Source organism: Lactuca saligna, chromosome 3 (assembly GCF_052625555.1).
Source record: "Lactuca saligna cultivar CGN05327 chromosome 3, ASM5262555v1, whole genome shotgun sequence".
Classification (NCBI taxonomy): domain Eukaryota; kingdom Viridiplantae; phylum Streptophyta; class Magnoliopsida; order Asterales; family Asteraceae; genus Lactuca; species Lactuca saligna.
The window spans coordinates 221,636,478-221,653,870 of NC_136419.1; positions in this window are offsets into that span (position 1 = coordinate 221,636,478).

Sequence of the window (17,393 nt, forward strand, 5' to 3'; positions counted from 1 at the left end):
CATTCACCTACCTTCAAATTGTTTTATAGCTTGGATTACAGCATACCTCTTCTATGTTATAAAATAGTTTGTTGGGTCCTAGCCTTAATATTTCATATTGGGTGTCATATTAAGGACTTTAAGATCAACTATCTTGAATATCTCCCAAAACATGTCTGGTTTAGACATTTATGATCTTCCCAAATCTCTTGAAACAAGCTTTCCTAATGAAGATGATGTCCCATGGATATCATACTTCTTTCTCCTCCTCCAATTATTCTCCCTAACCCACAAGTTCTTGAAAAGTTTAAGGTCACTCAAACCCTATTGGCAAGGCAAGGTCTAGGTGTGATCACATCTTGGAGATGTAGTCACATATTGACAAGCCGGGAGAGAAGGGTGTCAAAGTCTTGAGAAAGTTGGTGGTTCAACTACTTTCTAAGTCACATAGTGAGTTCTTTTGGAACACCTATGAAACAGACTATGACAAGACCCTTAATGATCTTATTTATTTGTTAAGATCAACTTCCTCAAAACTTGATGGACATTGACAATAGTGACACAGGAAATACAGAAAAAGCATTTTCTTCCCAAGGAAAGGGATTGACCATAGTCAACTAGGTTGACCAAATGGTAAAGAGAAAAGGCTAAGTCTGTAATAGTCCCGTGTACCATTATCAAAGGGTCCATATGTTTATATTGCCAAAGGAAGGGTCATTAGTTGTGAAGCTGCCAAATTTACCTAAGGATGTTAAAGTCAATAAGTTTGACTCTACTTCAGGTAAAGTCCACTATCTAACTCTGCTAAGTTTCTATTCTGAGATTCTTATTACATGATGTGACTGGGTCACATGGTAATGTTTTAAGAATCAAGGAAAAGTAAAGGAACTCAAAGAAAGAATATGCTGAATCTGATTGCATAGATGGATTTCTACCGCGTAGTTTGAAGATCGGATTCTTGAGCTACTTCTTAGGAGTTATGAGGTATTGCTTAGGAATAGATAACAACAAGTTTTCATATGGATTGTAAGGATAAGTTTTTCCGCATAGTTTTAAAATAAAAGATTTTTTTTTTGATTTTATTTATTTTAAAATATCCTTACAATGGCATTTGAGGAAAAATTGTTGCTTATATGATTCCATTAATAGCAAGAGTGGAAATATGAAATTGATTCCTTCATTTGTGGTAATGTCTAAATTTACCAAATAAGGAAAGATTCTCATCATCCAAAGTCTCAATTGGACCGGGACTTGGAATCATGCAAGTTGTATAGCATGATGAATGAGAACTTTCAAGTATTGGAAAATTAAGACTAATTACTTATTCACACGGATATGTGAGTCAAGTAATGGACTAAGGGATCGAGTACATAGTCATGTGCACTGATCAAGTCCACCACAAAAGATATAAGGCTATTCGTCATAGTTTACTAAAGCTCAGTAAATATGATTATACTTACAAGCTTAAGTGTAACTCTGAGACATTGAAAAAAGGTTTCAATGTAAGGCAGAGCGAATAAGAAGAATCAAATTAGGCAAAAGAATAAAAGTTTCTCAAATCTGAAAAGATGAGAGAGTACTTTAGTATCAGTTTTGTGATCATCTTAATGATTAAGAAACCATATCAAAATTAGTTCTCTAAGGAAGTCTTAGTGCATTCTTATGACTAAGAAGAAGGGATCTTGAATTGTTGAAATGGTTAAATCAAGAAGATGAGTCATACTTCGTTCCAATACAAGTCTTAGAGTCATACTCCAAGATTGTGACTTGAGTGACATGTCTCAAAGAAGATTTAAAAACACTTATCAAATGTAAGAGTAAAAGTTTTCTACTCTTGTACATTTGAAATTGGTAAGTTGTGATGTTTTGGATAAAAACAAAGACCAACTAAGGCCAATTCTGTGAAGTGTTTGTCTTGATTAGAATCCGCACTATCTCTTGGATGTTTGACAAGGGAGTCTTATAGGTCAAGAGGACAATGGGAGTCTTAAAGGTCTTGAAAGTCTCAAGAACTAATCAAGAATGAAATCTGAAGTTCCTCACTAGCACACAACTTGAGGTTTATAACCTATCGTGTTGACATATTCTGTGCCCATTCTAGTTAAAGTTGGCTTTGCATATGAGTTCTTAGAGTTCTCAATGTGTTGCACAACAACTTGGAAGCAATGGCAGGCCCTTGAGCTGCCAGGTGGCAAGAAATTAAGATTGAGTTCAATCCATATGGTTTTGGATTTGTCATTATCTTTGTCTTGTGATTATGGTTTTGACAAATTCATATGGGTAGGAACTCATACACCATATAAATCTAAGTGTCATAAGGTTTCTCTTCGATTCATGAAAATGATGGTGAGGAAACACTTTCACTAAGTAGATTTTAGTTAGATAGCAATTGTGATATTTGCATTCTCATAGTCGTTAGTGGAGCGTGTGTGGTTTACCGGCACACTAACTTGGACTTGTGAGAAGTGGCAAAAAGGTCTAACCATTATGATTACGACATCCCTCTTCGTAATTTTTTAGACACACAAGTGTGCTATCTAAGGGAAGGTGTATGATTTTGATAAAGTTCTATCAAAACAATCCAGTATCAGAAATCTGAACTTTGGTAAGAAAGTCAATAAAGTATTGATTTCTAGAAGTCCAGTTGATTTCTGAGTACATGTCAAAGCTTGTGGGAGCATAAGTGTTATGCTAATGATCATCATGTTAGTGGGAGCATGATAATTATGATAAAGATTGCAAGTTAGCAATGTTAATTATAGAAAACAAAAGGTTTCAATTGGGAAAAAGTTATTTTGCTATAATTAAGGGAGAGGAAATTATACTTCATCTCAAATCTATAAGCTTAGATCGTGAGGTTTTAATCATTTAGTTAAGGATATATATGAATTTCATGTTGGAATGGCTCAACATAAGGAAATTCTGTATATGGGTCCATTATTTGCGTTCTAAAATTCGATTATGATTACGTCATCCCTTTTCATAATCTGAGTTATGAGAACTTGGCAAATAGAAATGGAAAGGTTATAGCAAAAGACTGGTTTAGTCTTTATGTGAGACATCATGAATCGTGTCCCATATGCTTCGGATATAGGATCGATTACATGTGCTATATTCATCCTTTCTAAAATTTTCCAAATGCCTGGGGCATTAAGAAGGGAAAAGGTTTAGAACTGGATATGACTAAAAGGATTAAACAATTGTCGAGGACAATCTAAGGTTTACCAAAGATTGGTTGCTCAAGGACAGTTGGAAGTATAGTGATGAATCTGGAAGGACCATATTGACATAATGTATAAGGAGGCAACTCTTGTTCAGAAGTGATAGTCAAAATGGAATCTGGAAATGTTTCAAAGTTAGAATTTTCAATCTGTTTAAGATTAGGAAACTTAATGCAAGAAGGATGTTTCTAAGGAGCTGATCTCCTTTGGAATGCTCAGCTCCGTAATGGTTGTTGTCAAGTCTTTATGACTTTGTGCATAATCACTACAAGAGGATCAATGCATATAAGTTTAGAATCTAACAGATTTCAGTAAATGACATGAATTTGGAATTCTTGTATTTACAGTAAGGATTTGGGAGTGTGAAAAGATAATCATTGAAGTTATGTTCAATGGATCTAGTTCACAAAGTAAAGATCATAGACAAACATAGTATGCATACTTGGTGTGTGGCATGACTAGTGTTTAGAAAACATAGTGTACATGCTTGGAGCATGGGACAACTATTGTTTTAAATTCAAGGATAAAGTTGATAGCTGAAAAAGTATACAATGAATAATGTGTAATCATATGGTGATAAATAAAAGGTGTTTTATTTATGTTCATAGGTTTTGATACCATATTGGATTCAATTATTATTGTGTTTCACTTTGCATGTTTTGACTTCCCGAATAAACTAGGTTATTCTTCTGGAATGACTAAGTTATTCAAACCATCCACAGTCGGTCATATGTTGGAAGTAGATATGTATTAAGACTGTCATGGGTTGGCTTGTAGAGGTCCAAGGTGTTGGACAAAGGGCTACAACACTCATGAGTGCTCATAAGTTCTGAGTATTGGATTCAACCCGTGCTCATTGGAATCACTTCATGGATTTTATCACGAGTGATCGTGAGATGATAATATCTTATACTCTTCAAACCTAGAGATATGAGTTGTTACTATGAGTTGGTTGTACATTGATTGCACGAAACCGCATTTGGTAACTCGGTGCTATAAAATGTGCCTTTGTGTATGATTCAACAAGTAGTAGAACAAGCCATATGAGTCGAAGTTTATCCATTCCTTTTACCTTCGGGATAAAAGCGATATCTATGGGCCCCTCGATGATTTGATGATGACAAATGGAAGTGCTCGGCCGGGCCAGGACTGATTTGATTTGTTCAATTAGTCAGTCATCGTAAATCGGAATTCGGGAAACAAAAAATGGACAGAGAGAATGATTATAATCCATGTCTCAGTCCATATGATATCTAGAATGGAGGAATATATGATCCCTTATCTAATGGACAAGTCATTGACAAAGGTCAGCATTTATCGACAAGGTCAGAGTTCGACAGAAGCTTTTGAGAGCTACGATTTCCAGTTGGTTCCTGAAGTCATACACAATAATAGTTTTAGACTTATCCAAGTGGGAGACTGTTGGATTAATGTCTAAGTCCATAACTATAATTGGTAAGACTTGACCCGACCTGGCATGGACCATTTGGGTTGCATGGCATCATGTTCTTGGATAGACTAAAATGAGAGAAATAAGACACTTATGGTTATTAATATATTATAAGTTCTAGTATATTAATAATAAGAATAATAAGATTATTTAATTAGTATTGATCAAGAATTAATCTAGGATTAATTAAGTGATCAAAAGAAGACTAATTAAATATATGGGTTGATTGTGTAAATCATCCATACTTGTATAGTGGGCTAATGCTCCATGGATTATCTAGTTGGGCCAAAACCCATATGATGCTCCATGGATGCTCCATGGTGTATTTGAACCCATGGATCCAAGGAAATGGAAAGTCATGACAATTAGGGTTTGCCTTAATTGTAACACTATATAAAGATATTATTCTTGACAAAATCGGTACTAGTATTATTCTAGAGAGGGCTAGCCGATTTCATGAAGTGTAGAATTCTCTCTAAGTTATTCCAAGTGTTTATGGTGTTGTGTGAACCATTTGAGGTGTCACACTTGGGGCACTAGGCACTCAAGCTTCATGAAGACAAGCACTAACAAAAGGTATGTTATTCTAACTTGTGTTATTCAACGTTTAGTATCCTAGAATAGAACAATACCTTGGAAAGTTGATATTTGTATGTATAATAGAGAAAACATAGATCCAAGGTATTTAGGGTTGCATGTACACTTAGGAGTGTTAGAATGCTCATAACCCAACATATGGTTGCTGACATTATTAACAAGAGGATGTGGAACGGGGCGATGGGCAGATCAGATGTGCTTCTTGTCGACAAAGACTAATTCAAGTTAGCCCCAAACCAAGGGGGAGATTGAAGGGTTCAATTAGTGGTTTGGTCTAGGCTTTACTTTGTATAAAGGTCTTTTGAGTTATTTGGTATATTTCTAGGGTGTTTGGAGAGTTTACAGCCTGAGCATGTGTTTACGGCCGTAAACATCTTTTCGGCCATAAAACCTGTTTACGACCTGTGTCCCCTATATAAAGGGTTGGTCTTGGGCATTTGTAGTGGTTGACACCTTAGAGTTCACGATCACTGTAAGCACAAGTTGTACCCAACTGAAGAGATGAAAATTCTCTTTGATCGATTAGATCTTACGCATGTTTATCAGAATCATGCAAACAAAATAACACACAAAAGAATGAACCAACAGTGAGCTGAATGATTCAATATATTCACGCCTCAGCAGAGCTCGATGAAGAACTTCCATTGTAGAGGCTCTTTAGGGTCACAATCGATAAAAACAAAATGGTTATGAATGATCGACTTGACAGCTACGTACCAAGATGCATGCAAGCATCTATAAATACTAAAACCCTAATTATTAAATCATGGATTGACAAGCCCAATCCGGATACGAAACTGTGTTAAGAAACGAGCCCAAGACGGAACATATTTTAAACCCAACAATCTCCCCCTTTGCGTCAATTGGGGCGAGACCTCACTTTGGCTTACTTGCACCTGCGACACCAGCTTTCTTCACAATCTTGAACAAGCATGGAATAATGTCCAGAAGTGTTTGTCAGAAATAATATACCAGTTGATCATGTCGTTGAAGTATTTCGTATCACTTTCAGAATTCTGCTTGCATCGATTGATGATTCCCAAAACATGCTCCAAGCAGGAAGTGGTGTAAAGATGTTTGTTAGCCAAAGCGAATAAGCATTTCTGACCTTCTGCCCCGGTGAACATGATTGAGTTTCGCTTTGGGTCAATCTTCCCCATCTGCATGCTATTCAAATCGCTTGTAGAACCAACTGGAGTGATAGTAGGCTTCTTTCTGAGGACACTTGCAACTTCTTGATCCAACTTGGCAACCTCCAAAATGTAGCACACCAAGATCCTTTTGAAATGATCTATGATCAGCCCATATTCCATTTCATTGATGAGGAGAATGTTGTGCAGGATTATCCAGTCATGAGCATTTAGATTGGGAAGATCAGCTAGAGAGATGGCATGTTCGGTTTTGTAGGACCCCCTCAAGACCTTGAATCTGACATTTGTGAAGTTACCCTCCCGAATGGGTTTGAGCACCCGAATCTTGATAATCTTCTGTGCACTCCACGTCTGATACTGAGGTTGAGCAATCCTCAGATAGAAATCGATAACTTCCCTATCAACCTTCGGGTGAGGATGAGGGACTTCAGCTATGTGGGCGAATGCATGAAAGATAAAATCCTTTTGGGTCAAGGGCATGTCAAACAGAGAATCAACCGAATTGACCCGGTCCAAGGAGATCATGGGTTCAAGCCAAAGGGTGCTGGGGGACTAGATAGCTTCTTTAACAAGCTCTTCAAGAGTCCAAGGAGGAAATAGGGTTTTCCGGCTTTCAAGGAGATCATGAGCCTCCTTTATCTTCATTTCATTAGGTACAGCCTCCCTAGCAATCCGAGCATTTGTATCAAGCTCCTTCTCCTTGCCCTGTTTCTTTAGAATGTCAGCAATAGTTTCTTTATCCTCACTTTCATCACTGTCATTTAGAACCTATTTGCCTTTGTCTTGAACACTCAAACCTGATGCAAGAACAATTGTTGGTTCGGTTGCTCTAGGAGGAACTAATGAAGAAACTGGAAGTGGTTGAGATTGAGCTTTGGAAATAGGAGAAGGCTGAGAAAGAGTTGTGCCATTTGAAGTCTTTTCTCCCTCTTGTTTCGGATGGGCCACCTGCTCAAGAAGCCCCTCAATTCAGCTAAGAAAGGCAATGGCATGGGCAAGCTTCTCAGCAAGAGTTCACCACACCGAGTAGTTGAGAATTGGATCATGGGCTTCAATAATATTGGAGAGAGCTCTGTAGACATCCGAAACACAACTTTGAATCACAGCCTTCTCCAACCGAAGAGAGTCGACCTCCTTCTCTGCTTAGGAGAGTTGATGATTTGTAAGTTGGAGCGCAGATGATTTGCGAGCAAGTTCATCCTTTGGAGAAGATCTGTGGCAAGGGTTCGCTGGAATTTGAGCAGATGATCTTCAACGGATGACTGAAAAGATTGGTTGTCTTCTATGAGGTTTTGACAAAGACTGGCGAAGTATTGTTTTTCTGATTCTAGGGAAGTGGCTAGCTTCTCCACAACCGAACGAACCTTTTTGGCATTAGTTTCAGCTGCCCCCTGCAAAGACTCCAGAAAGATGTTAGCATCTTGAAATAGTTTTTCGACTTTTTCGGTCGCCGCAACACAAGCCTTTGTAGATTTGTCAATAGCAGCAGTAGCGAAGTTGATTGAGGCTTCATGTGCTTTGGAGAAAGTATCCACCATCCCCTTAATGGCAGCGTCCAAGATATGGGACTTTGAGGAAGAGGAGGAAGCTACGAGATTATCAATCTTCTCGTGGAGTTCCTTGATGTGCTTTTTGGTGACCGGAGCATCATCATCATCATCACTTTGAACCTGGTAGGGGCTGTAGTAAATGGAATCGAAGGTCATATCTTCCCCTCCTAGAAATGTCTCGGTTTCAGCTGAGTGAGTAAGAGATAAGGGTGTAGTGGATGGTCCAGTAGTGGAGTAGGTTCGGGTGTTGAAGTTGGTTCGGGTGTAGGTGCATGTTCGGGTGCTGAAGTACGATCCCCCGTATCAGATACGTTGGTTCGAACTCCAGTGGTTGTTGTTTTGTTGGCTTCAGAGAAAATGGTTTGTGGTATAGGAATAGAAGTGGGTGGAATGTGAGTAGAGGTATTTATGGGGGGAATAGAAATAGAGGAGGTTATGGTGGGAATGGAAATAGATATAGTAATAGGTGAAGAAGATATAGGTTCGGTGACAACAGGTACCTCAGGAATAGGAGAATGGGGAGGAGAGTGGCCTCGAATCGACTCTTCGGATTCTAAACCTTCATCGTCCTGAATCACTCGAGGAAGAAGAAAGAACAAGTTTACGCTTTGGTTATGTTTTCTTCTTCTTCGGTGGAGGAGATTGGGCTGCTTTCGCTTCTTAGGAGTAGGGCCTTTCGCTCCTTTTGCAGCTTTCTTGATTTTCCCCTTCTCTGGTTTCTTACCCCTGGTGGCAGGTTTGTCTGCATCATTAATAGACTGAAGCATCTCAGGTGTCAACTCTCTCAGACTCGAAGGAGGAAACTCCTTGTAGGTTTTGAAGATCCTGCCCTCCTTGGATACACCAGCGTACATGGACTCTGGAATTGAGCCAACAAAAATAAATTTGGAGGGATCAGTCACAATAATATTGGTGGTATGAAACACACCAATCAAGGAGAGAGGAGAGTTGGCCACAGTAGGGACATGATATTTGTCCATAGCCCATTTTGTGACGATTGTCCAAAACCTGGCATAAGATATTTCAGTGTGCCGAGAGGTAGTGCCAAGGCTTTGAATCAACTGTTGCCACAGGACCGAGCCATAATAAAGGTTGATCCCATTGTATAGACCATAAAGGATGGTCATGAATAATTGGCTGGCCCCGTCAGAACCTGCACTCCACTCAGATAAACCCTTGAATAGGATCGTGAAAAGTCTTTCCATTGAGGAGGAAGGCATGACTTCTTGAATTTTGTCACCGTCGTAAGGATTTCTGTGTATCCCATGTTATAAAACATGGAGAAGAGTTGACCCACAGTGATTGAATCAGGGTTAACCCTCGATTCGTCAGGTTCAAACCCTAGAAGCCAGCAAAATCGTTGCTTGGAAATGGAAGATTTGTTGTCAAGAATGTCGAAGTAGATACGATCAACAGATTTGTCGTAGTGAGCGGTGGAGAAAACCTGTGAGAGACATTCCATCAGTACGATTTCAATCTTAGAGAGTGCGAGAATTAGTGGAGAGTATTTGAGACACTCCACTATCGGATACACAAATACATCATAGGATATTGGGTTGAGATCGATGACCAGGCTTTGTTGTGGTTGAATTGGAAGAATGGTAGATCGGGAAGAGGTTTCATGGACTGAGGAGGAATCCGCCAATGTTGAACGCTTCAAAGAAGAAGATGAATAGTGGGAGAAAAACCTTTGTGTGCTTTGTGGGTTGTGATGAAGAGGAGAAATAACCGTGGTTGAACCCTTTATATCGGTTATGGAGGAGAGAGAAAAATTCGTCCCAAAATCTTCTCGGAACTCGGAACAGCGCTTGATGTGATTGAAAATTGACACTTAGCGTCCCCGATGATTACGCATGAGAGAGAATACTGTTTCCTTTTAGCACGCGTGGCCGTCAAATCACTGTTGAAGCCGTTAATCTTCCGGCTGAGTCAACACCTTATCTTTTAAATAGTTGTCATCAATAAAGAGAAGTAAGGACTGATAAAAATCACAACATGTCCTTGTTCAGTACATTATTAATAACCAAATCTTCATAAGGGAAGGTAGTTGGTAGAGAACCGAACCAGAATTTTGGAAAATCAATGATTTTTGTGCATAGAGTGTCAAAGACAAAGAAATAAAGCTATATTTACGTGGGAATTTGTGATGTCAATATAGACACAAAACAATAGATCTCGGGTACGAATCTCTTCCTTCAAAGTTAAAAGAAACTTCAAAGTGTATGTGTGGTTTCCCGTTGAATTACGATCAAGCACCTGTTAAGAAGTGTTGAAAGGCATCTTTTGATGAGGCTTTAGAAGGGTGGATTTCGCTTCGATTTAGAATTCCGGATCTTGACATAAGACCGAAACATTGACCTTTGAATCTCCCATCATGCCGAATTTGGCAAGGAGAGTCTTTGTGTATGCTTCCTGGTTGATAAAGATGCCTTCGGGTCCCTGTCTAATATTTAAGCCAAGGAAAAAGTTAATCGGACCCATTGAGCTCATTTCAAATTTAGTCTCCATCAACTTCCTGAATTCAGCTGTTAGGCTGGGATTCGTAGAGCCAAAGATGATATCATCGACATAGATTTGAACAATCATGAGGTGGTTACCTTCCTTTTTACGAAAGAAGGTTGGGTCAACCGAACCCTGTTTAAATTTAGACGTCTTTAAAAACTTAGTTAAAGTTTCATACCATGCCCTAGGAGCTTGTTTCAGACCATAAATAGCCTTATCCAAGATGTAGAAGTGATTTGGATGCTTTTCATATATAAAGCCAGGAGGTTGCTCCACGTACACAGTTTCTTCAAGTTCGCCATTCAGAAAGGCACACTTCACATCCATCTAGTAGACTTCAAAGTTTTTGTGTGCGGCATAGGCAAGAAAAATTCGAACTGATTGCAGTCTTGCAACTGGAGCGAATGTCTCTTTGTAATCGATTACTTCTTCCTGGCAATATCCCTTCACCACTAGCCGAGCTTTATTCTAGATCACATTGCCCTCCTTGTCCAGTTTGTTTCTGAATACCCATTTGAGACCGACAACTGAGGCATCTTCCGGAGTTGGAATAAGTCTCCAGACCTTATTTCTTTCGAACTCATTGAGTTCGTCTGGCATTGCCTGAACCCAATCAGAATGATCGAGAGCAGTATTGACGGTCTTCGGCTCTATTTTGGATATGAATGAGTTAAACATGCAAAATTCTACTTTGGAGAATAGAGCTGTTTGCTTCGCTTTTAGTTGTGATCGCGTTAGAACCTTTTCTTATGCATCACCCACTATTTGAGAAACGGGGTGATCTCTGGTCCATTTGATGAGAGGAGGATAATTTGGATCATAAGAGGGATCCAACTCAGCATTTACTTCTTCTTCCAACTCTGATTGTAAATCATCATCATAAAGATTATCGAAATACTCCCCCTCAACAGATGATGAGACCTGTGGATGTGAAATAAAAAATCCTTCTTCTTTTTGTCTTGCGGGTTGTACCGGACCTTCGGGTGTTGTAGGACTTTCTATTTCTTCTGGACTTTCGGTTGCTACAGGACTTTCGGGTGTACCCGGACTTTCGAGTGTAACCGGGCTATCGGGTCGTGCCGGACTTTCTTGTATGACAAAGAATGGATTCTCCCCCTGGATTTGTGAATCATCTCGATCTGAAGAGACTTGATTCTCCCCCTCGACTAAAGTGTTGCTTTTAGGAGGTTTGTTTCTAAACAGTTCTTCTTCTGACATTCATTTGGCTACATCTTCAACAATCTTCTTAAGGTGATATACTTTGTTGTCTGTAGCTCCAGCTTCAGAATGAATTTCCTTCTCAGGTTCATCAAATAAATCGATGAACTGGTCAAAAAGATTGGCGATTGATGCTGTGACCTGACCGGTTTGAGAGCAAATCTCTCTAATTGTCCCTTCGGTAGACTTCAACTTCTTGACATAATTGTCACCAAACGTCACATAATAGGTTTCTTCAATGCGTTTAGAGCGCTTATTCAAAACCCTGTATGCCTTTGAAGTAAGTGAGTATCCCAGAAAGATGCCTTCATCAGCTTTGACATCGAATTTGTTGTGATGCTCTTTAGAGTTAAAGATGAAGCACCTCGAGCCGAAAACATGGAAGAACTTGACATTCGGTTTCCTGTTATTAAGAATCTCATAGGGAGTAAGAGAGAAACACTTATTGAGATAAGACCTATTTTGAGTGTAGCAAGCTGCAGCAATGGCGTCTGCCCAAAAATATAGAGGAAGAGAGGAAAAACTTAGCATGGTTCGGGCTGCCTCAGACAGGGACCGATTTCGCCTTTCTACAATTCCGTTCTGTTGAGGAGTATAAGGGGATGATAAATTGTCACTCGTGCCTTTGTCTGCTAAGAAATCTTCTAATCCTTTGTTCTTGAATTCTAGTCCATTGTCGCTCCTAATGTTTCGAACAACTTTTCTCAGTTGCACTTCAACCTGCTTGATAAAGATCTTCAGCTTGGGAGCTGCCTCGAATTTAAGATTTAGAAAGAACACCCACGTAAACCTTGAGAAGTCATCAGAAATAACAAGAATGTATTTGTTACCACCAATGCTCTCAATTGATGATGGACCACATAAGTCGATGTGAAGCAACTCAGGCGGTTCAACAACTTTTGTATTTATGATTGTTGGGTGACTTTGGAGACTTTGTTTCCCCATTTTACAAGCAGCACATAAATGTTCCCGATCGAACTAGAGCAGTGGAAGACCCCGAACATGATCACCAATGACAAGCTTGTTGATGTCTTTGAAGTTGAGGTGCGAGAGCCTTCGGTGCCACAACCGGCTTTCGTCTGAATAAGCTTTAAACAATAGACATATGGATGGTTTTCCTTTCAATTGGATTGAGATTCAGAGGGAACATTTCACCTTTTCATTCTGACTTGAGAATCACTTTGTTGGTCCTCTTCTCTATTATTTCTAAACCTTCGTCATCGAACGAAACTTTGAGACCGGTACCTCCCACCAGTTGAGACACACTGATGAGGTTATGCTGAAATCCCTCTACATAAGCCACCTTCCTGATTGTAAAATCCCAATTGGTTATCATCCCATAACCCTTGATCGTTCCATACGAGTTGTTACCAAAGTTGACGTTACCACCATTTTGAAGGGATCGAAACTCCCTTAGTTCTTCCTTTCTTCCTGTCGTGTGATGCGAGCAGCCACTGTCTATGTACCATTCTTTGTCGAACTGCTCGTCGCTTATAACCTGCAAGAATTAAGCAGATTTAGGAACCCAAAGTTTCTTGGGTCCTTGTGAGCCTTTCATAGAAACATGAATAGCAAGAGAAGCATCAATAAGATAAGTTCGTTTTATTAAGGTTTTTTTTTTATCTTTCCTCTTAATAGTAAACACTTTGATTTTATTAGGGTTAGTTTCAAGTGTTTTGGATTGAGGTTCCGGAGTTTGCACTTTCGCTTGCTTTCTATCTTCATTTGCTGAGGAAATCTTACTTTTTTCCTTTTGAATCCTTCGTCGATTGAGAGCTTTGTGTAGGATACGATTTAGGCTTAGAAGAGGAATGAGAGAGAGAGGAATTAGAGGAATAGAATTTAGAATGAGAATCTTTCCTAACTTCTGCTTTGAAATGCTCCTTTTGGATTTGATCATTTGAGGGACCGAAGTTGTACCTTCGGTTGCTATTTGCTGATGGACCGAAACTATCTTTTCGACTGTTCTGAGTCTGTGGATCGAAACTACGTTTTCGGCTGTTGTGAGTCTCTGGACCGAAACTGGATTTTCGTTTGGTGTTGCTATCAGGACCGAACCTATTCATTCGGTCTTGTCCTTTCTGTTGGCCAAAAGTCTTCTTTTGGTTATTTTGATCAAACCGATCGAAGCTCCTTTTATCTTTATTTTCTTCTCCTTTTGGCTTGGAGTTTCTATTAAAGTGAGTGTAGTTAGGATTTCGGGAGCGCCAAAATTGCTTTCGATCTAAGAGATTTTTCTTGTATCTCAGATTCCTCTGGTGCTTCTGATTTTTCACGTGTTTTGGTTGTTTGTGAATATTTGCCTTCTGTTTCAGCTTCTAAACAGCAGGTTCACTTTTCATGAAAGAGGTTTCGCTTGTTGAGGAGACGTATTCTACTGGAACCTCTTTTGTTCCGCTGGTACTGGGTATGCCATAGTTGGTAGGTTTATTTAGTGGTTCTGCCACGTATCTACCTTTTGCTTTCCATGATGTTCGCTCTGACAAATCAACTGTTTCATCTGCATTGTCTATTGGTACTGACCAGAAATATTCCTCACAACCATCTGCATTATCTTCATTCACCAGTGCAGTGAGTTCGGCTGTCTGATGTTCAGTTACTCCTGTGACCTTATAAACTTGATTGGGAGTTGTTCTGACCTTTTGGTAAACAATGACTTTTTCTTTAAGAACTGGGGACTTACTTTTGGATAAACGAGCAAATTCCATAGAATTTTTAGAAATCAAATTTTTGTGGTTTTCAGGTTCCCTCTTAGTAAATTCTGAACAGTCAACCTCATCCTCTACAGAGATTTCACTCATGTCATCGTCCTCATTAAGTTCAGATGCATTTTCAACATCAATTTTATTTTATGAACTTAATTTGGTACTCAATAAGTCAAAATTTTGTATGGTTTCGGTTCTGAGCTTCAACCTATCATTTTCATCCAAAAGGTCTTTGAGCATGTTCTTATGGTCTTTAGACTTAATAAATGATTCAATTTTATCCATACCAAACATATAAGTGGGACTTACATCATCTGAAGATACAACACTTTCACAGTTGTATGCTTTGGCATCAATTTCATCCTCATTTAACTCAAGAAAGGGCAAAATCATGTGATGAATTTTCTGGCCTATTTCACAATCCAAACGCAGTTGTGTAATGTTAGTATAAAGTCTTTTTGCAATCAAACAAAAAACATTTCTTTGGTTTAACAATTTAAGATTGTCTCTTTGCAAATAGATATTTTCATCCCTAGACCTAACCAGCTCCAACTCTTTCTGCTCAATCCACATTCTTCGCTCCTCACTCGTGGATGACACCCTGCTCATTTGGTAAGTTAGATTAGAATTCGTGACACGCGTTTGAGTTAAACAACTATCTAGATTTGAAATTCTTGAATTCAAATTATTTAATTCTTTTTCATATGACGCTTATGGAATTTTAAATGAAACAAAAATGGATTGTACCTTCTTGATCAGATCATCAAGTTCATTAATCTGCACACTGAGAGGCTTCGTTGTAAAGCACACATCCTCTCGCTCCTTAGTCACTTCATTTCCACCATCAGTATTATATCCCCTCATCTGGGATACATCTGTCACCATCAAGCATCTTCCACTAGCGTCATCACTCTTTGACACATAAGCGTTTCCATGAGTAGGCTTTCTCACTTCATCATCTTCTGAGTCGGTCGACCATACCTGTACGCCACTGTACTCATCATCATCTACCAAACCCTGCACAATTAAAGCATTCATAGTGGGATTAGTAGCAGCTTTCTTCCTTTTAATCTCCTCCAGTCTTTTCAAGAGACTTGCTTCTTCATCCTTCTCATCATCCTTCTCTGCCATTTTCTTTAACATGCAATCTTTTGCATAGTGATTTTTCCTTCCACAGTAAAAACAACTGACACCATAATCAACTTCACCCTTTCGCCTCTTTCTTTGGTTCTTCAACCTTCGGCTCCTCTTTTGCTTTCTCAGAGTTGTAGCTTCCTTGCCAATTTCGGGTTTTGTTGGTAGGAAACTTCTTCTTGATGAACCTCATGGGATTTGACACCATCATGGCATAGTCTTTAGATGTCAGATTGTAGTCTCCCAAATTCATATCTTCTTCTTCTTCTGTTGTGCTCTTACCCTTTAACAAAAGGGCCAAGGACCCAAAGTTTGAGACCATGCTTTTCTCTTGCAACACAGTCTTTTCCTGGGATTTTAGAATCCTTACTAGTTTCTGTTGGATTAGTGTCTAAGTCCATAACTATTTTGGTATGTACTTGACCCAATGGTGCATGGTCCTTTTGGGTTGCCTTCACCAAAGCAACTTGATAGGATGAATTATGGAGAGAAAGGATTAAATATGATTTATTAATGTACTATGAGAATAATATATTAAAGGAGAAATCATATTGTTTAATTAATATTAGTCAATAATTAATTAGTAATTAGTTTTGTGACTAAAAGAGATTAATTAAACTTAAGGGACTGGAATTGTAATTATAAGATAGTTGCAATTTGGGCCATGGATTGCCTTGTATTAAGGAGTGGACGAATTCTATGGGGGAAGCCCATATGAAATCGTCCAAGGCCTTAAGGAAAGGGCTCTATGGGTTGCTTAGGGCTTAAGCATCCAAATTAGGGTTTCCTTGTTAGATAACCCTAATAGCCCAACTATATAAGGACCCCTTAAGGCTCAAAAACGTGGCTAAGCTTCTTGTTAGGGTTTCTACACGTTTTTGGTAGCCTCCAACCTCTCTCCTCTTCATCCTCTTCCTTATGGTGTTTGTGAACCATTAGAGGAGTGACACTTGTGACTCTAAGCCTTCCAAAGTCAATTCAAGGAGATTTGGGATTGTTATTGCTACATAACAATCAAGGTAACATTATAAACCTATTCTCTTGTTAATATGATTATTCGAATGCTAGAATTAGGGTTTATAGTCTTGGATAACTTGCATGTACAATAGAGAAACCTAAATCCAAGCATTAGGGTTTGAATGAGCACATAGGATGTCTTATGACCAAAACCCATCAGTGGTATCAGAGCCTAGCTTGCTTTCAATTGTATTGATGCATTGAAAAATTCGATTTATGGTGTTCTGGAGGCTGGACTCGCCGAGTCCATAGCTGAACTCGCCGAGTCCATGCAGACTCGACGAGTCCAGGCTTGACTCGACGAGTCAACTCATCAGATAGAGCTTATCTCGGGATTTCTTGCTGTTTTTGCATTGGGATAGTTACCTTATCATGTTAGATCAACATTAATCCGATTATATGATATATTTGACTATATTCTTAATCTAATTGAAGATATTTATCAATTAATAAGATAATTGTTTCCTTATATGATAATTGATTAATTATTTTGAGTAAATTGATAAATTGTTTTGCAAGAAATCATTAAATAAATCAAATATGGATAATTATGTGATTAAATGTTAATTTGAATTATTTGTTAATTGATCCTTGTTGTTATGAAAAGTTTCATATTTTGCCATTTAGGTTTTATAGTTTAAATTTGAACCCAAAAGTTTTGTTGTGAAATTTAAATAGTTGAAACCCTAATGTTTTGAAAAAGGTTCAAAACTTGCCCTCAAGTTTTGGAATTTAAATTTTAATTAAATAGTTTAATTTTGATGTATATTTAAATTCTAAACCCTAATGTTTTGAAATGTTTCAAAACTTTCCCTCAAGTTTTGGAATTTAAAAGTTGATTAAAAGTTTAATTAGGAATGTTAAATTCT